Source organism: Dasypus novemcinctus, chromosome X (assembly GCF_030445035.2).
Source record: "Dasypus novemcinctus isolate mDasNov1 chromosome X, mDasNov1.1.hap2, whole genome shotgun sequence".
Lineage (NCBI taxonomy): Eukaryota > Metazoa > Chordata > Mammalia > Cingulata > Dasypodidae > Dasypus > Dasypus novemcinctus.
This window is the reverse complement of record NC_080704.1, coordinates 96,370,105-96,383,608: the sequence shown is the minus strand read 5'-3', so window position 1 is coordinate 96,383,608 and position 13,504 is coordinate 96,370,105. Positions and strand designations below refer to the sequence as shown.

General features: G+C 40.2%; 1 pseudogene; it reads right to left on the bottom strand.

Annotated features, from left to right (window-relative positions):
• Positions 1 to 1,170: 1,170 nt before the first annotated feature.
• LOC101411570 (60 kDa heat shock protein, mitochondrial pseudogene) lies at positions 1,171 to 3,165 on the bottom strand (annotated as a pseudogene).
• Between the last annotated feature and the right edge of the window lie 10,339 nt (positions 3,166 to 13,504).

The window sequence follows — 13,504 nt, the reverse complement described above, 5'->3', positions numbered from 1 at the left end:
GACATATAAAGAACATTACACCCAAATACAGCAGGATATACATTCTTCTTTAGTGCACATGATGGATCATTCTCCAAGATAGACCACATGCTAGGCTACAGAGAAAATCTCAATGAATTCAGAAAGATCAAAATCATACAAAATAATTTCTCTGACCACTGTGGAATGACCAAGTATGACCAAGTATGACCAGTATGACCAAGTGGGATACATTCCTGGTCTGAAAGGATGGTTCAACATAAGAAAATCAATTAATGTAATATACAATATAATCAGTTTGAAGGAAAAATGACATAATCATATCTATAGATGCGGAAAAAGCATTTGACAAAATGCAGCACCCTTTCTTGATAAAAACACTGCAAAAGATAGTAATAGAAGGAAAATTTCTGAATATTATCAAAGGTATATAAGAAAAACCCATAGCTAACATCATTTACAATTGTGAAATCCAAAAATTTCCCCCTCTAAGATCAGGAACAAGACAAGAATGCTCACTATCACCCCTTCTATTTAACATTGTGTTAGAGGTACTTGCTTGAGCACTGAGGTAAGAACCAGACATAAAAGCTATCCAAATTGGAAAGGAATATGTCAAAATTTCACTATTTGCAGATGACATGATCCTAGACAGAAAATCCTGAGAAGTCTACCACAAAGCTTCTAGAACTTATAAATGAGTTCAGTAAAATCACAGGTTATAAGATTAACGTCAAAAATCAGTAACACTTCTGTACACCAATAATGAGCAATCTCAAGAAGAAATCAAGAAACAAATACCATTTACAATTTTAAATTAAAAAATCTAATCCTTAGGAATAAATTTAACTAAAGATGTAAATTACTTAAACACAGAGAACTATACAATATTGGCCAAGGAAACCAAAGAACACTTAAATACATGGAAGAATATTTCCTGTTCATGGATAGGAAGAATAAATATTATTTTTTTTTAACTTTAAACAAATTTTTATTACACAAGTTTGTCACATAATTGGGTATTTCTCTGCTTTGTATACAACTATTCTTACTCTCCACAGAAAGGCTGCTTCTTAACTTCTCATCTAGGGATGGCAAGCACTAAAATCCTGATTTTAACAGAATCAGTAAAAATGCCTCAGTGATTTAATTTGAAAGCAATACACAGGTACATGACTCTTGTACCCAGTATCAGGAATGTACAAATGTCTTTTTATTCAAAAATACAAAATAAATTATCTGTAGGCATGGACAATGACAGCAGTAAACCATTATATATTGTCAACTGAAACCAGTAACTGATGGTTATAGCGATTTTCTGACATCAACCAGCCTTTTCTTCTGTCATTTTCTTCAAATGACTTCAAGTTATTGGTGAGAAACACTGCCTGGAGCTTCTCATCACAGTTCATTAATAATGGTAAAGCACTATTCTAGGAATTAGAACATGCCACCTCCCATACCACTGCCCATTCCGCCCATTCCACCCATTCCGCCCATTCCAGCATCATTCTCTTCTTTAGGAATTTCTGTGACTACGACTTCTGCTGTGGTTAACAGAGATGCCACCCCAGCAGCATCCAATAAAGCAGCTCTTACAACCTTAGTTGGATCAATGATTCCTTTTTCTACCATATTCACAAAATCTCCAAGCATAGCATCATAACCAACTTCTGAGGAACTTTGTATAATTTTCTCAACTATCAATGATCCTTCAACACCTGCAGTCTTAGCAATGGTCATTGCAGGAATTTTGAGTGTTCTTTTAATAATTTCTATACCAATTTTTTGATCTTCATTAGTTGGAGTTAGTGCATCCAAGGCTGGAAGGCATCAAAGCAGAGCACAGCCACCTCCAAGAACAATGCCTTCTTCAACAGCAGCTCGTGTAGCATTGAGTGCATTTGTAACTCTGTCTTTCTTTTCATTCACTTCCACATCACTTGTTCCACCAACCTTCAGCACAGCAACTCCATCTGAAAGTTTTGCTAAACGTTCACTCAGTTTTTCCTTTTCATATTCACTAGTTGTGACATCTAACTGCTCAGTGATTTCTTGAATACGTTTTTCAATTTGAGCTTTATCACCTTTTCCTTTCAAGAACATGGCATCATCTTTGGTCACAATGACCTCTCCAACTTTTCCCAAATCATGAGCCTGAACATCTTCAAGGTTTAGATTCAACCCCTCTTCTCCAAACACTGCACCACCAGTAGCAACAGCCATATCTTTAAGCTGGTTCTTCCTATTGTCACCAAAACCTGGATCTTTGACTGCTACAACCTGAAGACCAACTTTCAGCCTATTCAAAACAAGTGTACTTAGAGCTTCTCCATCAACATCTTCAGCAATTATGACCAAGGGTTTACGGTGAGCATTGGCAATTTCAAGAGCAGGTACAATGGACTGAATGCTAGAAATTTTCTTTTCACTTAACAGAACATAGGCATCCTGGAATTCACATTTCTGACCTTTTGATGTATTAATAAAGTATGGAGAAATATAACCCCGATCAAACTTCATGCCTTCAATGATTTCTAATTCATCATTCAATGTTTTTCCATCCTTTACTGTGATGACACCTTTTCTTCCAACCTTTTTCATTGCATCAAAAATGATATTGCCAATTTCTTTGTCTCCATTTGCAGAAATTTTAGCAACCTGAGCAATTTCTTCAGGGGTTGTCACAGGTTTAGACTGCTTCTTAAGTTCAGCAATTACAGCATCAACAGCTAACATCACACCTCTCCTGATTTCTACTGGATTAGCACCTTTGCTAATCTTCTCAAAGCCTTCCTTAGCAATAGAGCGTGCCAGTACAGTAGCAGTGGTGGTGCCATCCCCAGCCTCTTCATTTGTGTTATTGGCAACATCCTGAACAAGTTTAGCTCCAATATTTTTATATTTATCCTTCAAATCAATTGATTTTGCAATGGTCACACCATCTTTTGTTACTTTGGGACTTCCCCAACTCTGTTCAATAATCACTGTTCTTCCCTTTGGCCCCATAGTAACGGCTACAGCATCAGCTAAAAGGTCTACACCTTGAAGCATTAAGGCTCGGGCATCGGCACCGAATTTCACATCTTTGGCATATGCCCGAATGAGATGAGGAGCCAATGCCCTGGACACTGGCCTCATCTGGTGAAGGACTGTGGGTAATCGAAGCATTTCTGCGGGGCAGCGGCAGGCCGTACAGGTAGCGAGGAAGGCCTTCAGCAGCGAGTGAGGGCAATAAATATTATTAAGATGTCTATCCTACCAAAACTTATCTACAGATTCAATGCAATCGCAATAAAAATAAACACAGCATAATTCCATGAACTCAAAAAACTAACTATGAAATTTATTTGGAAAGGAAAGAGTTGCAGAATAGCGAAAGACATATTGAAAAGAAAAATGTAATTGGAGGAATCACAATACCTGACTTCAAAACATACTACAAAGCTACAGTAGTGAAAACGGCATGGTACTGGCACAAGGTTAGACAAACTGACAAATAGAAACCAATTGAGAGTTCTGATATAGATCCTCATATATACAGTCATATGATATTTGACAAGGCCATCAAAACCACTCAACTGTGGGAGAATGGTGGCTGGAGAACTGGATATCTACATGTAAAAGAATGAGAGAGGATTACCATCTCACACCTAATAAAAAAATCAACCTAAGATGGATAAAAAACCTAAATATAAGAACCAATACCATAAAGACCTTGGAAAGCAATGTAAGGAGCATTACGGGACCTCATAATAGGAAATGGCTTAATGAACTTCACACCCAAAGCATGAGCAACAAAAGAAAAAATGTATAAATGGGACTTATTCAAAATTAAAGCCTTTTGCAATTTAAAGGAGTTTGTCAAGAAAGTGAAAAGACAACCGACCCAATGGGAGAAAATATTTCATAACCATATATCTGATAGGAGACTAACATCCTGCATATACACAGAACTCCTATATATTGAAAATTAAAAGACAAACAATCCATTTAATAAAATGGGCAAAAAGATTTAAACAGTCACTTCTCCAAAGAAGAAAAAGAAATGGCTAAAAAGCACATGAAAAAATGCTCGAATGACTAACTGTTAGGGAAATTCCAATTAAACGTACAATGAGATACCATCTTACCCCCATAAGACTGGGAGCTATCCAAAAACCAGAAGACTACAACTGCTGGAAAGGATGTCGAGGAATGGGAATACTCATCCATTGCTGGTGGGAATGCAGAAGGAACCAACCATTCTATAGGACAGTTTGGCAGTTTCTCAAAAACTAACTATAGATTTGCCATATGACCCAGCAACTTCAGTAAAACTGAAAACAAGGACACAAAATGATGTATGCATACCAGTGTTCATAGCAGCACTATTTACTATTGGCAAAAGTTGGAAACATCCCAAATGCCCATCAACAGATGAATGGATAAATAAAATGTGGCATACCCATACAATGGAATACTACTCAACTATAAGAAGGAATACAATAAAAACACATGTGATGACATGAGTGAATCTTGAGCACCTTATGTTTAGCAAGGAAATCAGTCATTGAAGGACCAATATTACACGATCTCACTGATATGAAATAACTAAACCAATCTGTCTCAGAGAGCTAAAGACTGGATGATAGGCTTAAAGCAAGATGGAAGAGAGGAACGTTTTTGGTTATACTTACTTGAGTGAAATCTATTATAATTTGGAGGTATTTGTACAGAGAATGGATAAAATGGGCAATAGGGATACCATTGGCTTAGGGCTTTATGGGCTGTAGAGGGGATAGGGATGACAGGATGGCCCAAGAAATTGGGGTAAGATGGCCCAAGAAATTGGGGATAGGACGGGGGGAACGTTTGAACCCAGGAGACTCTCAGGTATGTGTTTGAACTTGTAATTTTGAGAAAACTCTTTGGAAAATAAAATAAGGAAGGTTACCTATTCAAGATGCTTAGGGGTGGCATCTGACACTGGGTAGGATTCTAAGTAGTGTGTGAGCACTCATTTTTTCATAGTGGGTTAGATCATTGGGTGGAAAATCATACAATGAGTGTGAAGGTATACCACATCCTGGGGAGGACTGATGTTCTCGGAGGGAATTTGGGTCTCTCAAGAGAATTGGTGGCTCCCAATGGGATAGGGCAGTTCAGTATGTCAAGCCCTCAACATTGTTGCAAGTATTTGTGAATATGGTCCTTCAAGTAATGAAGATTGATTGTCACTGTGGACCCTGAGGGGAGGGGGAGGTAGGTATTTTATAGAAGGAATCAGTGTAACTGTGGGGCAAAGGAAGTATTCCACAAGATCATGCAATGATGGATATAGGACATGTTAAATTACAAAAAAAAAAAGTGTAAAAATCTATAGCCTAAAATGTAAGTCATAATGTAAAACACAAAATAACTAAAAATTTAGAAAATTGTATAGTCAAAATATGAACCATAATGTAAGCCCAAATGGAACCATGTTTAAAGCTTGGTTCAATATCTGTATATCAGCTGCAAGAAATATATGAACATGTAAAGAGATCATTGCTGAGGAAGGGACAACGTGTTTGCTGTTGGATGTATGGGAGCACCCTATATTGTATATGTGATTTACTGTGGTCTAAAACTTCTGTGAAGACAAAACTATTAGGAAAAAAAAAAGAAACGATGTAGACACTGAGAAAGAAATGAAAGAAATTGCCTTGTCACTGTATACACACAGGGCAACACCTATTGAAGTGATGAAAGGCAAAGTGTGAAAAAACAAAGCTTTTTCATTTTTTCATTTTGGATGCTCCATTTTATTTTTACTTTATTTTTCTAAATTACTACGTATTCTACATCTAACCTTTAAATCCATCACTATATTCAATTTTACTATTAACGGAACTTGGCAGTATATTAAGCTTCATTTTTAAAGAAGTTTTGGACCACAGAAAGATTAACTGTGGCAGGAGAGTAACACTGGTATGGGGTGTTATTGATGGGGAGCACATGGTTGGAAAGAAGTTCTCCAGGGCATATATACAGGGAACATAAAAATGTTTGGATTTTTTCACTGTAGTTACAGTTAAAAATGACAGTGGAGGGAGTGCTGAGTTCTTAGCTAGGGGAACTCTATCAATTCCCCAATGAAACAACAACAATCCTCCACATGCAAGGGCAAAGAACAATAAAAAATGATGGTCCAACTATGATCCCCTGATATTGATGACTATGCATACAAGACTATGAACCTGAAATATGAACTAGTCCTAGAGCTGCATGGTGCCTAAGAGTTACCTCCTGAAAGTCTCCGTATTGCTCTAATATGGTCACTCTCAGCATGTAAATGCAATACCTTCTCCCCAGCATGGGACATGACTCCCAGGGATGAGCTTCCCTGGCATCAAGGGATTACTACCAAGCATCAGCTGATGATGTAATTAGAAAAACACCTTGAATAAAGGTGTCAATTCAGACCAGCAGAATATCTTAGCCTATATATAATATCAAGTGTTAAAAACTGCTTTTTGACCTTGAATAAAAGGGAGAAATGGAAAAATAAATGAGTTTATATGGTTATTAGTCTCCAAAAAAAAAATAGGGAGGTTATCAGAAGGGTGGTGCTTTTGCACTTTTTGGCAGGGTCCAGAGACTTACAAAGCAGATTCAACCCCAGGTATTGGTTCTTCTGAGGACTACAGAGACCCACATGTTCTATGGTCATGGCAGATGCCTCTGGAGTTCATTGCCATGTCAGTTGGCCCCACTTTGGAGTTTGTGTTCCTCAGTGTGATGGAGTTGGACTCAGATGTGTCCTTTCTACACATGCCTCTTCTGTCCCTTTTACTCGACTTGTGGTTGGTCCAGGGGTTGGTGTATACTCAGGAAACTTTAAACTCTGCACTGTCCATGTGATAACCAGGCCTTTAGCCTTAGCACACTTGTAATTCCCACCCTCTGGTTTATTGGACTTACCCTGGCCAGCTAACAGAGAGATGAAGAAGGTCAACCGCCACACCAGGGAGCCAAGAATGCCTAAAACTGAAAGCAGGAGAATTGCATCCAGCATCCATGTGGAATCTTCCCCTGTCTTGATATAGATGTGGAGTGGACACATGCGACGGTTTGCTCGGTTGGTAGAGGTGGGGTCTGGCTGCGGACGAGGGGTCGGTCCAGCTCTGGACGAGGGGTCGGTCCCGCTTGGGATGAGGGGTCGGTCGCACTTGGGACGAGGGGTCGGTCCGGCAGCAGACGAGGGATCGGTCTCACAGGGGTTGTGCGGTTCGGCTGACGGGGTCGCCCGGCGAAGCCAGGGACGAAGGGGTCGCCCGGAGAAGCAGGCGATGAAGGGGTCACCCGGAGAAGCAGGCGACGAACTGGGGACAAGGGAGGCCAGGCCCTTGTTGGGGGCTCTCAGGACTGGAGGGTGCACGGCAGAAGAACTACCACGGAGACAAGGTAAACACGCAAGTCCACTTTATTGAGGGAGAGGCAACAGTTTTATAGGGGCTGGGGAAGGCTGATTGGTCGAAACCACACCCTGTTCTAATTGGTTGCCGGCGAAAGGTCAGTGGGCGGTACTGGTCGGGGGAGGGGTGGTGGTTAGGGATTGGCTGTCGCTGTTGCTGGGGGAAGGGGCAGGATTTAGGGATTGGTGGCTGCTGTTGCTGGGGTGGAGGGCAGACTTGAGTTTCCTGCCCATGCCTGGCTGTTGCTGCTGTCGGGGGAAGGGAAAAGGGCAGACTGGAATTTTCCGCCCTGCGCCTGCACAGGGAGAAGGAAGAAGAAGGGTGCCGCCCCACAAGGCATCGGGTGGCACCATCTGGGAGGAGGGGCGGCCGCGGAAGCATGGCTGCTGAGAAGGGGAGACCCGAGGGCACTCTGCGCCCATGCTGAGCTTCCTTCAGGGGTGGCGGTGGGCCCGACCAACCACCCTATTATGGGGGCAGCGGAATTAGGCCTACCGCGGCCGCTCCCCTCGCCAGGCCAGCAAAACACACTTCAGCCCGAGGGGTGACCACAGACACAACCATTCCAGGGTCCACAGGATGGAGGAATAGAGTATGGATTAGAGTGGATTTACTGATATTCTATTCATGAACTACTATAATTAGTAATCAAAGAAAATGTGGCATTGATGTGGAGAAACTGGCCATGGTAGCTGCTGAGGGTAGGAGGAGGGAAGAAGATAAAAGATGTGGAGGCATTTTCAGGACTTGGATTTGTCCCAGGTTTTAATGCAGGGACAGACATTGGACATTGTATTTCCTACCTTGGCCCACTGGGTGGACTCAGGGAGAGTGTAAACTACAATGCAAGCCATTATCCATGTGGTGCAGCAGTACTCCAAAATGTGTTCACCAAATTGAAAGAATATGCCATGATGATGAAAGAGGTTGTTGATGTGGGATGATTAGGGTGAGGTTTTGGGGGATATATGGGGAACTCTTATATTTTTTTAATGTAACATTTTAAAAAAACAAAGATAGTAAAATAAGAAGTGGTTTGAAGTTTCTGCAGCTTAAAACATAGAAAGACTGTTTCTTACTGATTTTTCAATGGAAAACGTTCATATGGATACATATCTCATTCATCGTGGTGACCGAAGCTATAGGACAGCCAAGGAAATTGGCCATGGTCCCCTCCCAAAGGCTCTTAAGGTTACCCTGCAGCCACCCATTCAGTTGTGGGTCAAACCAGCCCCTGAGCAAGGAAATCCATGAGCTTGGACATGGGACATCCCTTCCAGGGTAACACTAAGGAGTTTCTTGGAAAAAGTAAAAGTTTTGATTATTTGATATCAGATACAAAAGTTTCCAAAAGGCAAGAAATGGAATCAGGGATTATGACATCCCTCATTTTCCTGGAAGATTTTAGATCCATCTATTGATTCCTAATTAACCAGCCTGCTCTCTTCGATGAAGATGCCTGCTACCAGGACATGTCATTCTTCCTGGAAACTAATGCAGAGAAATATGTGAATAAGGGAAAAGACAAGAATTTTCTCCAATACAATTGGCTGCAGCTCTCCCACTTCTACCCCAAAGGCCAGCAGCTGTACTCCACCAAATATGATTCCTTGTCCATGTAGATCTGGGGTAGTCAGCTTGAGACCCTCAACTTCTAAACCCCAGACAAGCTGATGCAGATAAACCAGGCACTTTTCCTGGCCAGATGGCACTGGTCTGACCTCAGAGCACCAATTCTAAATAATGCCTAATAAGTGGGAAGTAATTACCCTTTATTGTGGTGTTATCCTGAGAATTACAGACAATTTAACAGGAGATTTGTTTTACATCATCAGGGAAAAATATTTGTGCTGAAGTACCATTAAGGACTTTGCCCATGCTAAACAGCTATTTGCTGCTTATTTAGAGTTGGTAACAGAGTTCTCACCAAAACTTCAAGAGGTCATGCTAAATGATCACTGCTTTTGAATATTCAACCCCACATCTTTGTTCTTGGATTAATAGTTGTCATTACCATTGCATTGAAATTAATCAAAACTTTAGGTATAGAATACTCTGATTACCTAAGTCATTTTCTAATATTCCTTTCTTTCAACCTCCTGTTTTTGCAAGTAATTTCTATTGTGAATAATTTTAGATTTTATTTATCTTTCCATAATTTTACAGACTTAAAAAATGTAAATTTTGAAGATGGACCTATAAGTAATATGCATCTCAATAAGTTGTTGGGTTTTAGAAAAGAAATACCTTGGTAAGCATAGTGTTGAATCCAAATCTGAGCTGAGTGACATTTGTAAGGACAAAATTCCTTTTGCCTTTCTGAACTTGTTTCCTTATCTGTAAAAATGTTATATTCTCTCCCAATACTATGTGAGAAGTAAAAGGCATGTTTAATTACCTTCTATAGTTGGCCCTTGGGAAATATTTTTATTATGCTATATTTTAAACCTTGTTTTTCCTGTTTTTATTGTTGTCTAAAGTGTAATGAAATGGGAAGACTGGTTAAATGAAGATTAATTACAGAACAATTAGGCAACAATTACTTTAACTTATTTTCCTTCCAGGTTTTTTTGTGTTTGTTTTTCAACAACAGAAATCGAAATTTTCAGACAGAAGGAGCAAGAAAATTCCCCATCATTTTATTTTCTTTTTAAGGTTAAAGGAAAGAAGTAATATCACATGCAGATGATGTGTAAGGAAGCTTTGACTCACTTGAAGAGTGGATCGTGTTTTAGTACTAAGATTCTTCGAACTTTTACTGATGCTTCTTCAGTGCCATAATAGAATTTTTCAGTTTGGCTCTCTTTCAAGACAAACAGTTTAAGTGAGGAAATATTTTAAACACTATAACAAAATCAACAAAACTAACACTGAGATGCAGCATTCAGAAACAACTTCACTATAACCTGAGCTAAAAATAAAATGGATGGAGCAGACATGACAGAAGAAACAAATATATTGTTGGCATTAATGTGTCAGTTTAAATGAACAACATGAGAAGAACATATCAGAACATTGAGGGATATACATGGAATGGAAAACATTTGCATAGATCTCTTGAATTTTTTGGGTTCAGTATCAGTAGTTACTGTCTAAAGTTTATAAAACAAATATAGACATTTAAAGCATATTATTAAAAATGTTAAAATTGTAAGAAAAATTAGAACTAATTAATATAAGTAATAAAGAATAAAGTAGTACATTGGAAAAGAGACAGTTGGAAAAAAGGTTTTCCAATTTTTTTGTTTTATAGTGATACAACAATAAAAACATTTTGCAACATCTAAATAAATAATATATCTAGTTTAAGAAAGGTAATGATACTCTGAACCAACTAGAATTAACAGGCATATATAGAACACTTTACCCAATAGACACATAAACATTCATTTTTTAAATTACTGCCCCTTCTCTCCATTGTCTGCCCTATGTGTCCATTCACTGTGTGTTCTTGGTATGCTTGTATTCTCATTAGTCAGCTCTGAGAAGCAATCCTGGGACCTTCTGGAGTGGGAGAGAGGTAATCATTTTCTTGTGTCAGCTCAGCTCCCTGGTCTGCTGCATATCTTATCTCTCCTCTGTGTCTCTTGTTGCATCATCTTGCTGTGCCAGCTCTCCTTGCAGGCCAGCACTCTGCATGGGCCAGCACATCACACGGGCCTGCTTGTCTTTGCCAGGAGGCCCTGGTTATTGAACCCTGGACCTACTATATGGTAGATGGGATACCAATTGCTTGAGCCACATTTGCTTACCTAAACATTCTTCTTAAGCATACATAGATCACTCTTTAGGTTAGAACATTTACCTCAATAAATTAAAAAATATTGATATCATACAATGTATATTCTCTGACCACATCAGAATGAATCTAGAGATCAATAACAGAGGGAAAAATGGAAAATTCATAAACATGTTGAAATTGAACAAAATACTCTAACGAGCAATGGGTAAAAGAAGAAATCAGGGGAGGAGACAAGATGGTCGCTGACTAAACTTGCCTTTGTGGTCTGTCCCGGGAAGAGACGGCTGGGCGCGGTGGCAGGTTCTCCAAGGCGAGGCTTTCTCGGGATTTTTGCAGGGCAGAAGTGTCGGGACATCGATTGGGTGGAAAGGTAATGGAGAGGATTGGTCTAGTAGATATAATTTGGGTTCTATTGCCCGCAGGTGAGACCCTCTGCACGGGCTCCTCCCTGTTGGGGGTGGGGGGAACCGCGGTCCAGCCCGGTGGCACCGCTTTTAGATGACTCTGAAGGGCTAAGGAGTTCGGGAGCTCTGGGTGAGCTGTTGACAGGTTGATGTGACAGATCGCCTTTGTGGATCGATTTCAGAGATAGACGGTGTTTTGTTGTGAAGCGGGAGAAACTTTTGAGTGCGAATATAAACAATAGTGCTTCCGCCTGAAGCCCCGCCCCCAAAAGCCCGGCAACCGTTCTCCAACCCAAATAGGCTGTAGGCAATAAAGAGAAGTAATTGGAAAATTGATCTAGGCTGCAGCAAGGGGGGGGGGGGATACGTCTGGAAGCAGATTAGGGAATATTATGCAAAGCTTGAGAATTCTGGTATTGGAATCCGTTTTCCGCGTCACTGGCCTGGGCTTCGGATCTGTACTAGTAAAGTGGCTGCGGTGTAGAGGCGCCCTCTAGTGGCAGTGGTTTGGAATCACAGGACGGGAGCTGTCCAAAAGCTCAAATGAAAGATAACATACCAATGAGCCCAGCAAAGTGAATTGCAGGGTTCAGTCACAATATAGAGTTTGCGGATCTGACTTCCCGCATAGGGTTGGCACCCAGCTGTGGGGATCCCTGAGGGCTGTGTTACACTGCGGGGCTCCCAGGCTTCCTGTTGACGAGATTGGAGGCTGCCAGGTCTGAATTCCCCAAATTCTGGTGGCCCACACTACAGAGACTCACACCTCTTGAGTCCTCAATATCTCAGACTTTCCATCCCTGAATCCATCACGCACTGAGGTCCATCTGAGGTCCTTAAATGCCCTAGCCTTCAACGTTGGCGTTTTTTCTTTATCGTTTCATTTTGTTTTGTTTTTATTTTCATTTTGACTTATTCTTTACTTTTTTCAATTTCCTGATTGCTAACACCGCATTATCCCCTAGTCTTCTCTCACAGCGTATCCCCCAAAGTCTTTTTTTACTCAGTTATTTAAGGGTTTTTTTTTTTTTGTGGTAGGTGCTGTGTAGTGGGTGTTTTAATTCTGGTTCCTGTATATCTGTTTTTTTTATTTATTTTTTCTTTCCATTACCTGTTCCCACCCCTGGCCACACTCTTTTCCTCTCGTCCCTTCCTCCCCCCCCCCCCTTTTTTTTCCCTTTTTATTCTGTTGTCTCTCTCCCTCTTGTCCCTCATATTCTACTTAGTTTATATTAACTCAATTATACAATAGGTGCGGCAGGAAACACCTCACATTCGCTGGGTTTTCTCATCCTTCACTGCCTCATTTCTGTGTGAACTGATTTAGGCTACCTACACTATCCTCATTCCCCTACATCTTGATATCCACCACCATCTACTGGCTCTCCTATATTCCACCTCCCACCTCCCTTTCTTCAATCCAAAAAGGGTCTAAGTCTTAATTTCTAATACCTATGTTTTGTTTTCTGTCTGTTATCCACTCTTGAAACTATTACCTTTCTTTTCTCTTTCCCTCCCTCACAAAATCAATAGCTTTTTAGCTCATACCATATTCCTCCCATATTCAATCATCATCTACCTCATAATAGGTACTCTACCTACTGCTATACCTCTACAAAATTTACATGAATCTAACCTCCATCCTCCCAGATCTCATATTCTTGCTTTGTTAACATATATCACCAATACTACTTTACACTTTTCCCTTGCTTACACAATTGCCTTTCCCCAACACTAATACTTTCCTTTAAAGTGAACTTAACCAACAACAAGAAACTAGAATAAGAAGAAAAAAGTGACAAAGAGAACATATAACACCTATGCAAAAATAACAGCTAATTAACCTCCAAGAGCACACAAAGAAGCTAAGGAACTGATTAAATCCGTCAAAATAAAGAGATGACCAGAAAGCAACAAAAATCTACAAACCAAACCAGTAA